The sequence below is a fragment of the Cuculus canorus genome, chromosome 3 (assembly GCF_017976375.1).
Source record: "Cuculus canorus isolate bCucCan1 chromosome 3, bCucCan1.pri, whole genome shotgun sequence".
NCBI classification, from domain to species: Eukaryota; Metazoa; Chordata; class Aves; order Cuculiformes; family Cuculidae; genus Cuculus; species Cuculus canorus.
In genome coordinates this window covers 34571150-34582466 of record NC_071403.1, presented here as the reverse complement: position 1 = coordinate 34582466, position 11317 = coordinate 34571150, and positions in this window count along the sequence as shown.

The following is an 11317-nucleotide window of genomic DNA, read 5'->3' as shown; positions in this document are numbered from 1 at the left end:
GTTCTTTTATGTGCTTTACATGATTTTACTTTTTATCTATATTTTTTCTCTTGACTGACAACTTTCAGTGATTTAAATGAGGTGTAGCCTCACATGACATCACACAAATGTCAGTACTGCCATTTAACCTGAATCATGATATGTACTGTGTAGTAAAGCAATACACAATGTGTTGTATCATGTGATATGGCATCCTGTACTTAAGTACTACACAAGAAGTGAAGAAAGAGGTGGCATGTCAAAAAAAGGCCAGATGTTCAAAGGTAGATAAATATGAAGATGACATTTTTTTTAACTCCCCTGTATCTTTTATTAATCTGATCCTCTAGGAACTGAGAAGTGTGTAGAGCCAGATCATGATGTAGGAGATGTTTATTATACATGAGTTATACAATATATTAATTCCAACAAGCATCCATCTTTCACTGAAACACTGTTTTGCAGGGAGATTCATAGCCTTAGTCAACTTTTTATCTGCCTCTTAAAGTTGTGGATTATTTTGACCTCAAATTTACTCACAGACTTAAGAGTTTTTAGAGAAGATTTGTTTGGACTGGGTTGAAATTTTTCCCTTACTTTCTTTTTTTAATTTTCTTTTTACCACTAACTTCCAACAAAACGAGAAAATAATTAGAAAGCAAGATGCCTGATGTAGTGCTTGTTAAAAAGAATGATCTTCAACACACTTGACAGTTCTTCAAGGTGCAGCTAGTGCAAAGCCTTCTTACTGTCAGAGGATCAGAGCAGCTTTCCACCGCTGATCATTACATCATCTCAGATATACTGTATGACAAACAGTATAAGATATCACTTGCATTTTGTCTTGTCTTCCCACACCCTTTCACCCACACTTGTCAAAATACTGTATTTCAAACACTCTTTCTTAGTTACTTTCTGAAGAAGATGTAGGAATGTCTTATTTTCTTCTACCTCATTCCTGATAAACATTTTATCTCCTCTTTTCCCACCCTTCAACCTTGCACCTCCAGCTGTAATTCAAAAAGCAGGGCAAGCCAGATCTAACCTCAATTTCCAGTGTTGAATGTGCAGCTGCTTGATTGATGGCCTTATGAATTATTAATAAAAAGACCTCATGAGCATATTCATGAAAGTATCTCTTTATTAATTCATAATGCAGCTGCTGCAAAGGCAGAGAGTGGAGGGTTCAGTCTCCTCCCACATAAAGACACAGGCAGTGTCTCTTTCTCAGCCTCTTTCCAATGTTCGCCCCTTTACCACTTTGTGTTCGGTTATACAACATCAACAATTTCCCCTTCTGTTTTGTTTTGTTCTGATGCCTCGTGTGTGTCTCACGCCAGCCTACAACAAAATCAAACCAAGACGGTTGGCATCAAATTTCCCATTAATATTTCTTATGAAAAATAAACATTAATGAGAGTAACGGGAGTTTAGAGTTCATTTCAATTACTTTCAGTTGCTCTCAGGTGTGCCAACACATGCTTCATTTAATTCTACAATGAATACTACACACAGTATGGTAGTGTTTGTCACTGGATACTGAAAAGAAGCAGAAATAACCCAGAGGAATTGATGAAAAATAATAAAGTGGTTAGTTACTTCTACAGCTATATTTTCCAGGAATACAAAACAGAAAACACCAGAGACTTGAGGTAAACAACACATTCATAGCTCAAAAGAGTCTCTGAAAACTAAAATAAGGTAAAAGCTCAGTGAACTTGAGCACTACTGGGTTAGATGAGCTCACAGGGTATGATTCTATGCTAGTGGTTTAATCCTTCTCTCCAAAATGGAGCTGAATATTTTTTAGTCTGATCTGGCCTTTGGTAGAGTTTACTTTGACATAATTCACAGTTGGAGTGATCAAAACCCCAGAAAACACCTTGCATTAAGTACATCTAAGTTTCTGAAGTCAGCATTCTGAATACAGGTAGGTGATAAAGTAGTAGTTTAAAATTAGTTGAAGAAAGAAGAAAGACCTTCAAAGTTCCATATGAGTCCTATATCATGGAAGCAGGAACTGCTGAGCACAGTGGTCCTCAAATAAACAACTCAGACTGACAGTGGTGGCCATTTCAGAGCTGAGGATGGATTATGACTAAATGAGAAAACATTTGCATAGGAAGGGCAGAGGAGAAAGGAAGGTATAAAAACCCAGCAAGAACACACTTGGAAATGACTTCTCAGAGGCATAAGGGGGTGCTGCTGGTATGAAGAAAGACATTAGACTTTCTGAACCTTTGTGGGGTCAGTAGCTGTTAAAATTTTGCATATTAAGTTTATACGCACGCACACAGAGAAATAGTTCCATTACAATCCCGCTTAGATTCTGATTCCAATATTTTAAAGCTTTAAGGGGCTATTAGATAATTTCTTTTGACCTTCTGTGTAACACAATTCATAAGACATTGTGCAGGGACTGTTGTACTGATCCGAATAACCAGTGTGGAGTCATAAGTCACAGGAGTTTCACTATCGAGTCTTGTCTTTGATATTTGATCTTAAAAGCAATGTGATTTGGCTTTAGATAAACAGAAAACCTTACCTCATTCTTTGTATCGTTATCTCTACTTGCTCCAGCAAAGATTAAGGAACATGATCACTGGAAGTAATGTGATTCAGTGGAGGGCTGTGAGTTAAATTATCTAGTGAAGTTTCTGTTTGCTGATGCTAACATAACAATTGACATATGGCAGTATAATTAAATAAGCAACACCCAAGATACTGCTTGAAGCAATAATGGAGTCCTGACCAAATACTCAAGTGGAGTTAAGAGATATCACAGATGCTTCACCACTGAATGTGTCTGTCAGTCCCAGTTTCTCACTAGCACATCCCAGCATTGGCACTTAGATGCCACAGAGTGGAGAGGCATCCTCAATGGCAGATGGGTTTTTTTTACGGTCAGTTTTTTTGTGTTTTCTTTATCCCAAATTTTCTTATAATCTGCATACTGCTGCACAAGTTCATGTGCAGGTTTTATCCACCTCTGTGCTCATTATTAAGACAGGCAGCAGCATAGACATATGACTGCACCATGGCAGGTTCAGTGTTGGTATATGCGTTTAAACCATAGAGAGCTCTTTCCTCATAGAAATCTTCTTTCTTCCTGGAGCCCAGAAGAAATCTGCTAAAGCTAGGAACTAGTGGTGTGATTTATTTTCTCATCTCTCCCATGGGGCATGCAAATATCTCTTCAGATTTGGAAGGAACTATTCTGAACAGGAAACCTCTGCAAATTCAAAGTGAATGTCCATATATGTTCTTATTGCCTGCATCTGCTCATGACAGAGGAAGAGAAATATAGGTCAGTAACAATTCATTCTATGGAATAAAGAAGGGAGAATGTGGCTGTGTGGTGAAAATGAGAAAACAGATCTGAAATTTAATCTGGACTTCAGGTGACTATCTTTGCTTTTCCCTGAAGTAGCCATGTAAGGTAATGCTTTTAATAAAATTTCTATTCTTACAACACATTTACCAAAAAGCTTTCTTGCAATGCTGTTGTTACCTGATAGCTTCCAGGATGTTAACAACAGTTGACAGAGCCGGGTGTCCCACTGTCTTATAGAAAAGGTAAAACTTCCTTAGGAAAAACATAATGGGGGTTTTCATAGATTAAGTAGCCTAAATGGATCACATATCAAGGAGAGTCTGATCCATATTTTCACATGTTCAGATAACATCTTTTAAATATAATGATGATCTAAATGCATCAGAGTAGCTGTGATGTGCACATAAGACTCTTACACACTGTGATGTTATATACTGTGTAAAACTAAATTTCCTTTTTCAAGTAATTACTAACAGAGAAGTACCTATAGGTGTACTCTTAGAAGAAGGAACAATTCAGTCCCTAATTGAAATTTGATTGGAACACAAATTTATATATTTGGAAAATCTGAAGTTGTCAGAATTGTACATTTCCTGTTTATAGATCCTTTTCAGGTGTAGACATGTCAATTTATCACAGAAAACTGTTAGAAAAACTGAATCTGTATAGGTACATTTTGGTTAGAAGAGCCTCAGGCTGGCACAACAGACCTAGGTGTACAGGCACTTACCACATACTGTCTCCCAAGGTGCAGAAGTTCACCTTCATTTTTGTCTGCCTCATTACATAAATATTTATGAAATGTTAACTCATTTTTTTGTTGTTTAGAATGGTAATATACTGTGTGATGTTTGATCTTGCTCGGATATAACCTCTAATTTTATTCTGGTAAAAAGAAATAAATTACTATTTGTTGATGTCACTCACTTATTTTTTTGTTTTCAGCACCTTGTTACACATTTTTATAGATTTGATGCAATCCAGCTCTGAAATGGCAGGACTGCAATATTTGTCTTCTAGATAGTTTCATACCAGTGGTTCTGCAGAAAACATCTTGAGTAGATGTGTTTTCCGCTCTTTTCTTTGTTCATAAAAATAATAAATAATATGTATATCTTCACAATAAAAGTTTTTCTATTATTTAGGTATTACAGAAGGTGATCTTGCTGTATTCTCGATGACGACTGCTAAAAAATTTACCCTAAATAAAGATAATAGAATTAAAAAGCTATACGAATGAGCAACAGCGAGGGACAGAAATGACATGTTTAAAATTTCTGCAGAATACCCAAATTGTTATTTTCATACAGACATTGGAAGATAGTTTAAGAAATACATTCTTCCATTGCATGCATCTTCACACATTGTGAGCGATTTCAGTCAAATCAATAGAATCCTGAATTGTGATGCTGTAAACAATAAAATGATTTTATTTTAGTCACCCGTTCTGTCATGAAGTGAAGTAAATTGTAGCTCAGGTATTACTCATAGTAATAATTTCAGAAAGCAAAATAATAGTTTGAAAGCAATAGTTCACATTTTTCCTTTTCATTAGTGAGTAAGATGGATAACTCTACATTTTCAGTTTTGAAATTAACATTGTTATTTGCTATCAAGCAGAAACCCCAGTAATAATAAAGCTACAATTATCTTTCTTAATTAATAAATTTCTTTTTATTCTTATATTATTTGTTATTATATTTATTATTCTTATATTTATTTCTTTGTTAAATAATAAATACTCATACTAGGGAAAAGTGGCCTTCCTTTTTTTGGTAAATATAGGCATAACGATAGAATGAGTGATACCTATGTGTAATTGTGAGTTCAATTCTAAGTGAGTAAGAGTGAGAAAATGGCATTTACAACATCCCATGGGAGCAGAAGTAAAAGAATTATATCATAAACAAACAAACAAACAAACCAAACAATACCTAGCTAGTGTTCCGCTTGCTTTGTAGCTTCTTTTGCTATCCCACACAAGCTATAGAGTTTTCTTTGGTTTTACCTTATTTATAGTCCATAGTTTTGGGATACTGCAGAGCAGTTGATATTTCAGCCTGGTATAGCAGGAAGTATTCACATGGTTACAAAATGACCAAGCTTACAGTTTACTGATTTGACTTTTTTTCTGCCTGCCATATTTATTTATGAGGTCTTTGGGAAGAGAAAACGTCTTCAATATAAACAAAGTGCTCCTGAACCAGCGAATTCACTGACAATATAACAGGCTCACAAGGGGGACTTAAAGCCTCATGGTCTGTAACTAGTATTTTTTGTGGACTGGGCAAGAAGACTCAGTGAATGAAAGTGGGAATGGCAAAGAGGTGCCACGCACAAAGGACTGCAAGAGCTCCTGTGTGAAAACTCAAGCTCCCCTTTATTGATAAGAACTGTAAATATATGTTAACTAAATCAAAACTAAATGTTAAGAACTGGTGCCAATTTAAAGCACAACTATTAGAAAAGATTACAAGCTTAGTGCTTTGCATTAAGAGAAGTTGTTCTGCAACATCTACAGCATTTCCACTTCTTTCCCTTTGTGCCACCATCTACCCCACCTTTCCAAGCCTTCTCCTGCTCCAGCAAAGCAGCTGGTGGATGCTGATGCCCTCTCCTGGCTTGAAACTGTGCAGTGCAGCTATGCAATAAATGAATACCCTTGAATCTCTGTCCAAGGTGAGAGTGTCTGTTGTAGTTGAACCCGGGGGTTGCAAGAAGCCTCAGCATGGTGCAAAATACCAGCTAAAAGCTGAACAAATATTGATTCAGAGAGAAAACTGGACAAGTCCACAGGGGAGACAGTTTTGGCCAGGTGCAGTTCATCTGAGCAGCCAATCTTCTGAACGTCCTTCTTTAGTCATCTCTACTTAAAGCAGACCAAGATATAGCCAGCAGGGAAATTGCATCAGCAGCAAGTCCAAATTTCTTCTTTACTCTGATTTCTGCAGTGGGCCCCTCCTGATCTCTCTGCTATGACAGCAGCTTTAAGGGTTTAACAACACAGCTTCTTTTGATCTCATTTCAGCAGCTGTGATTAAATAGACACACATCACTTGCTGTGCCACTATGTGAGCAACCCATGGTTCACCTTCACTGAATTAGTGCCCGCTGAGCACTGCAAATATTTGAAATGTCAATCCATTTGATAATGTCAAAGAGGGCTGCAAATACCACAGAATGGCACCAAGGAAACATTCAACAGACTCAGTGGCATATATAATATCTCTTTTCTTCAAGACAAAAATCATAGTTAAATAGAAACAGGAAACCATCATAAGAAAATGTTAAGGTCAACAGATCTAATAACCTGTGGTGGGACGTACTTTTGCAATTTATTGCCTTAAAATTTTAAGCCAACCCAATTGCTCTCAAAGAACTTAATTCTTCCACATTCACTCATTCTAGCAAATATTTTCTATTAGCAAAAATTGGGATTTGAAGCTACAGAATCTGCATGTAAAACACATAGCTTCAAATCCAGACGGAAAGTAGAGCCTTGTTATGACATCTTTACTATATTTTTGCACTCTAGTATCCTAAACCAGAGGGAAATATTTTATCTGAATAGAATACAATAATGAGGCCATATTTTCAGTCACAGAAGCTTGGACCAGCAACGAAGCAGCTGAAAGCAGAAGAGATTAAGCTGACTAATAGATTGCACTTTGTCCTGTTGAAAGATTTACCTTTTCAAAAGTCAGTGGGAAATACGATGTTAAACTTGTTTCTGGATGTTGAATGAGAAAGTTACTAACCTAAAGCATGTGCAACAAAGAACTGAAATCTGGAAATTACGCAGAGCAGGGAACAGTCTTCCAAAGAGTTACAGCCTGTCTTTTACTTTTTTCTTTTGTGTGTGTGTGTGTTAAACTTTCCTTGCTAAACTGCAGATTTTTAAACATTTGCCAAAATTGTACCAGCTAATATATAAGAAATTAAGTATTAGCGATTCAAGGCAAGTTTCCTTTTTCGTTGAAGAGTCATTAAATTACCTAAAGCATCTTATTTTTCAAAAGAGTTAAGTTCACATACTGACTGGCACAGCAGACAAATACCATGCCCCTTATTTGTGACAAGTGAGAGTCAAGAGATGCTTTTTCTCTGTGTATGCTGATGAAGATTAATGATTCACTCAGGACAAATATATCTGTACACAATTAAGAGTGGTACCTTAGCAACAGGAAGTTATAGTGAGACCTACTGTTTGTTTAATACCACTGCCCTATTATCTTGACATTTCAAAATGCAGCTACATTTCAGTAGATCAAAAGCAGGTTTCCAGTTAAATTAAAGAGCTATTTTTAAATAAGACAAGAATAATTGCAAACTGCAGTATCCTCAACAAGAACAATGTTCATTAGCAGAGGGCACCCCACTAACGCCCCTTCTGAAGGCTTGGCTACAGATTCCTCTTGGGTTTATCAGTCACTTCAACAGTTTCATTTTCAGTTTTTTTGCCTTAATATTGAGGAAGATTTACATGATTGCACTGCCCATCTGTGATCCTAATTTACCCCACCAACTTTAAAGTCCACTACTATTCCTCACCATCAAATTTGGGTGAGGCTCCACCTACAATTCTTCACTTCCAAGCCCTGTCTCTGTGCTTGAGAGACAGCTTTATGTTACCAACATACCTTTATTTTTTCCTACTAACATATTTATAAAAAGATTTGAGAAAAAAAAAGAAAAGTTGTAGTACATCTTAGTCTGCTAAGTTAAAGCGATTAAAATAGAGGCAGGAAGAGTTATTAGTGGTAGATATGACTAACCGGTCTAGAACTCACTCTGAATGAAGAAAAGTAAACTCTCAGAGATATTAACTTTTAAAAAATCTTTGGGAATTTTACTTGCTGCCATGCCTGTGGTCTTTGTTGTTAATAAACAGCATGTCACTGCAAACAACTCACATAGCAGAAGTTATTACTCATTCTCTTACCTCCTGTTCTGAGGAATTTTGAGACAAAGTTCCTCTTATTTTCTTAGAAAATAAAAAAAAAAAAAAACTTTTACTGTATTTTTACCTCCATTACTTTCTTGGGTTTATCTTTTTATCAAAAGATGCATATACACATATAGAAACCATATTGTGCTGACTTCAGAGGCATTTTGTTAGAAGTAAGAAAACCATAACTTTTAAGTCCTTTCACTGCTGTCTGTTCTTTACATGTCCTTAATTAAATGCGAACAGTTGATCCCTGCTAAATAAGTGCTTAAAACCCAAACATAAATTATTGTTCTTCCACCTATTTTTCACCTGAAAGCAGAGGGGCAGGAGACTACAGTGAAAAGCAGGCAGACTTGACAAAGCCTCTGAGTTTTGCTCACCTCTGCTAATTTTTCATTTGATCATGTTATTAGACAACATTTTTTTTAATGCGTGTAGTTTATCTCAAATCTGTGAATTCTTATCTCCTAATCAGGAATAGACTAAAATTCTGATTAACGTCTCTGTTACACAGGTATTCATTAGCGTAATCTTTTCTTTACCTATATCCCTCAATCACCTTTGAAGCAATTCAGTTGCACAACTAAAGCACAGAATATATTACAACAATAGGGTGGCTTCAGTAGAAGATCTTATCCAACTTCAGGACATGCTTCATCCTGAGGCAGACTTAAAGTACCTTCAAATACACTTTCCAGATGGCATGAAGGTCCCTTCAGACATTTCCCAGATGAAAGCAAGGCAAGGTCCTTACAATGTCTGATCAGTTCATTACATTTCCTTCCTTCTTTCTTCCTGCTCCCACCCCTTACTCCCTCCAAAAATGCATCAGCTTTTCTCTGCCATTAACAATGCTGATGTATAAACTGAAAATGGAAGAAAGACTAATTTGAGGAACAGAACCCTGGCTGATAATTAAAATATGTAGCTTGATTCATTAGTCGGAGTTCTGACTTTGAACAGTAACCATTTATTCTCATGGAAAACATCATGCCAGATCTTCCTTCCCATGGTGAGAAATACCAGTGAACTTGTGTTTATCCATTGTTTCTTATTTTATTCACATCAGTGCTCTTTTTGCAGATATTTGAGTTAATGTATTCTATCTAAATGTACCTACCTGTTACTTATCACTCTTGTAAATACAAGATACATACCTTTCTTTTGTTTTTCCTCAGGATTCATGAGACTAGGAAGGAAGACTTATGTGGGCATTCCTAAATACTGGTATATTTTAGATCATGAAATTTTACCCAAATCAGTGATGTTAAAACATTTAGGCATTGCCTTAATACAAAATATCATCAGTTCTCATACAGGGCCAGCAAAATTTCAAAAACTAAAAATATTGTGCCTATTCAGAAACCAGAACTATGAAACAGGAGTTAAATTAGCATTAATGATAACTCCCGCACTGCTCTCTGTCTATGACAAAATAGCTATTGCTTCATTCCTCCTGATTTAAAAGGAAGGCTTGAACAAGGACTCAGATGACCTTTATTTTTAATCAGGGGAAACAAACAACTCAGAGAGCAGCTGTGGTGTATAATGGCAGTACATGGCTTCCAGCAACGAAGAGTGTAGCTGGCTGTGCAGACCCAGGTAAAAATGTCCAGCAGTAACAACTAACCTGAGTAAAGGTATCTACCTACCTCAGTGAAAGCTGACTAGCCCTGACTCAAAAGCTACCAGTGAAATGTAACTAAATCCGCAGGACACAGCTGGAGAGAGAATGAAAATTTACAAGAATGAAGAAAACACTTGAATGTCTGTACGCTGTATGTAACAAGAAATAATACAAGGTTATAAACTGTCACCTATGTTACTAATCTGCTAAAAAAAAGGTGACGTAGTTCAGAAAAGCACTTCAGTGAGAGGACAAGCACATTTAGATTTATCAGTAAAGTCTATTAGATCTGTTCTGGAAAACAGTATCTTAGAGGCACAAGAAGAACTTTCTATGCTATCTTTCTGCTGCACCTGATCTTGAAAGTACTTCTGATCTACTTTGGGACAAAATCTAACAGGTAAGCATAAAGACCTTTAAATTTATTTGCTACACTGTGTTCTGAATTAGCAAGTCGTAGTGAGATACTGAATTTCATGTGAGGGACAGCAAATAGTGAGCACTGGTCCATGCAGCTGCAATTTCAAATGTAAGTTCAGTTTTCTGGCAAGAGCTCTCTTCCTCCTCCATGCTGCAACACCTCATGTTTTGTTAAGCCTCAGAGCACACCAGAGTTCATATATAAATGTAACAGCACCTTAAATATCTGTATGAACTAACTCTTGGAGTGAGGAAAAATGCTCAGACACTAATAAAGCAGAGAAACTCTCAATGAACAGAGCTGGTGAATTTAACAATCAAAAACACTACAGACACATCTGAAGAAGCTTTGTACTTGAGCTGAAAGCCCTTCTGAAGCTGAGCTATCACAGTCCAAGGCACTGGGAGTTGTTGCCATACTTGAGTCCAAAATAGCATGATACTACTTCTTCTTTTGGATCATCTTTAATGACAAAGCCTGCAGCAGCTCCCGTAGGTGAGGAACATTCTGGTCAGATAGACGTTTCATGCTGAATACCTGCATATGCTCTGGCACAGACTGGAAGCTGCTGTCTTAAAAGAAATCGCTTTCAGTGAATCAGTGTTTGGTACTACAGGCGTGCACAGGCAACCATTTCCCCTGGGCTGTCAGGAGTTCTGCAAAGACTGGTCATCACTTCATTATGAAGAAGCAGCCAAATTCCTGGAGGCAAGAGAGATACTGTCTATTTCCCACTTATATTCGCAAACATTAGAGATGCTGTACCACTATATCAGCCTTAACAAACATCAGCTGTACCAGTGCTGTATTGGGACCCATTAGGCAGCAAAGGTGTCCAAACCCAGCTATATGTTTCTTCTGTGTTGGCTGGGATAGACATAGCTGCATGGACCAAAATAACACCGAGTAGCAGATAAATCCTCCACTGGGGAAAGATAATCTTAAGTGCTGCTTTTTCTGCAGGCTTCCTATGCCACATTCTTTTACCATGACTTCTATGCAACG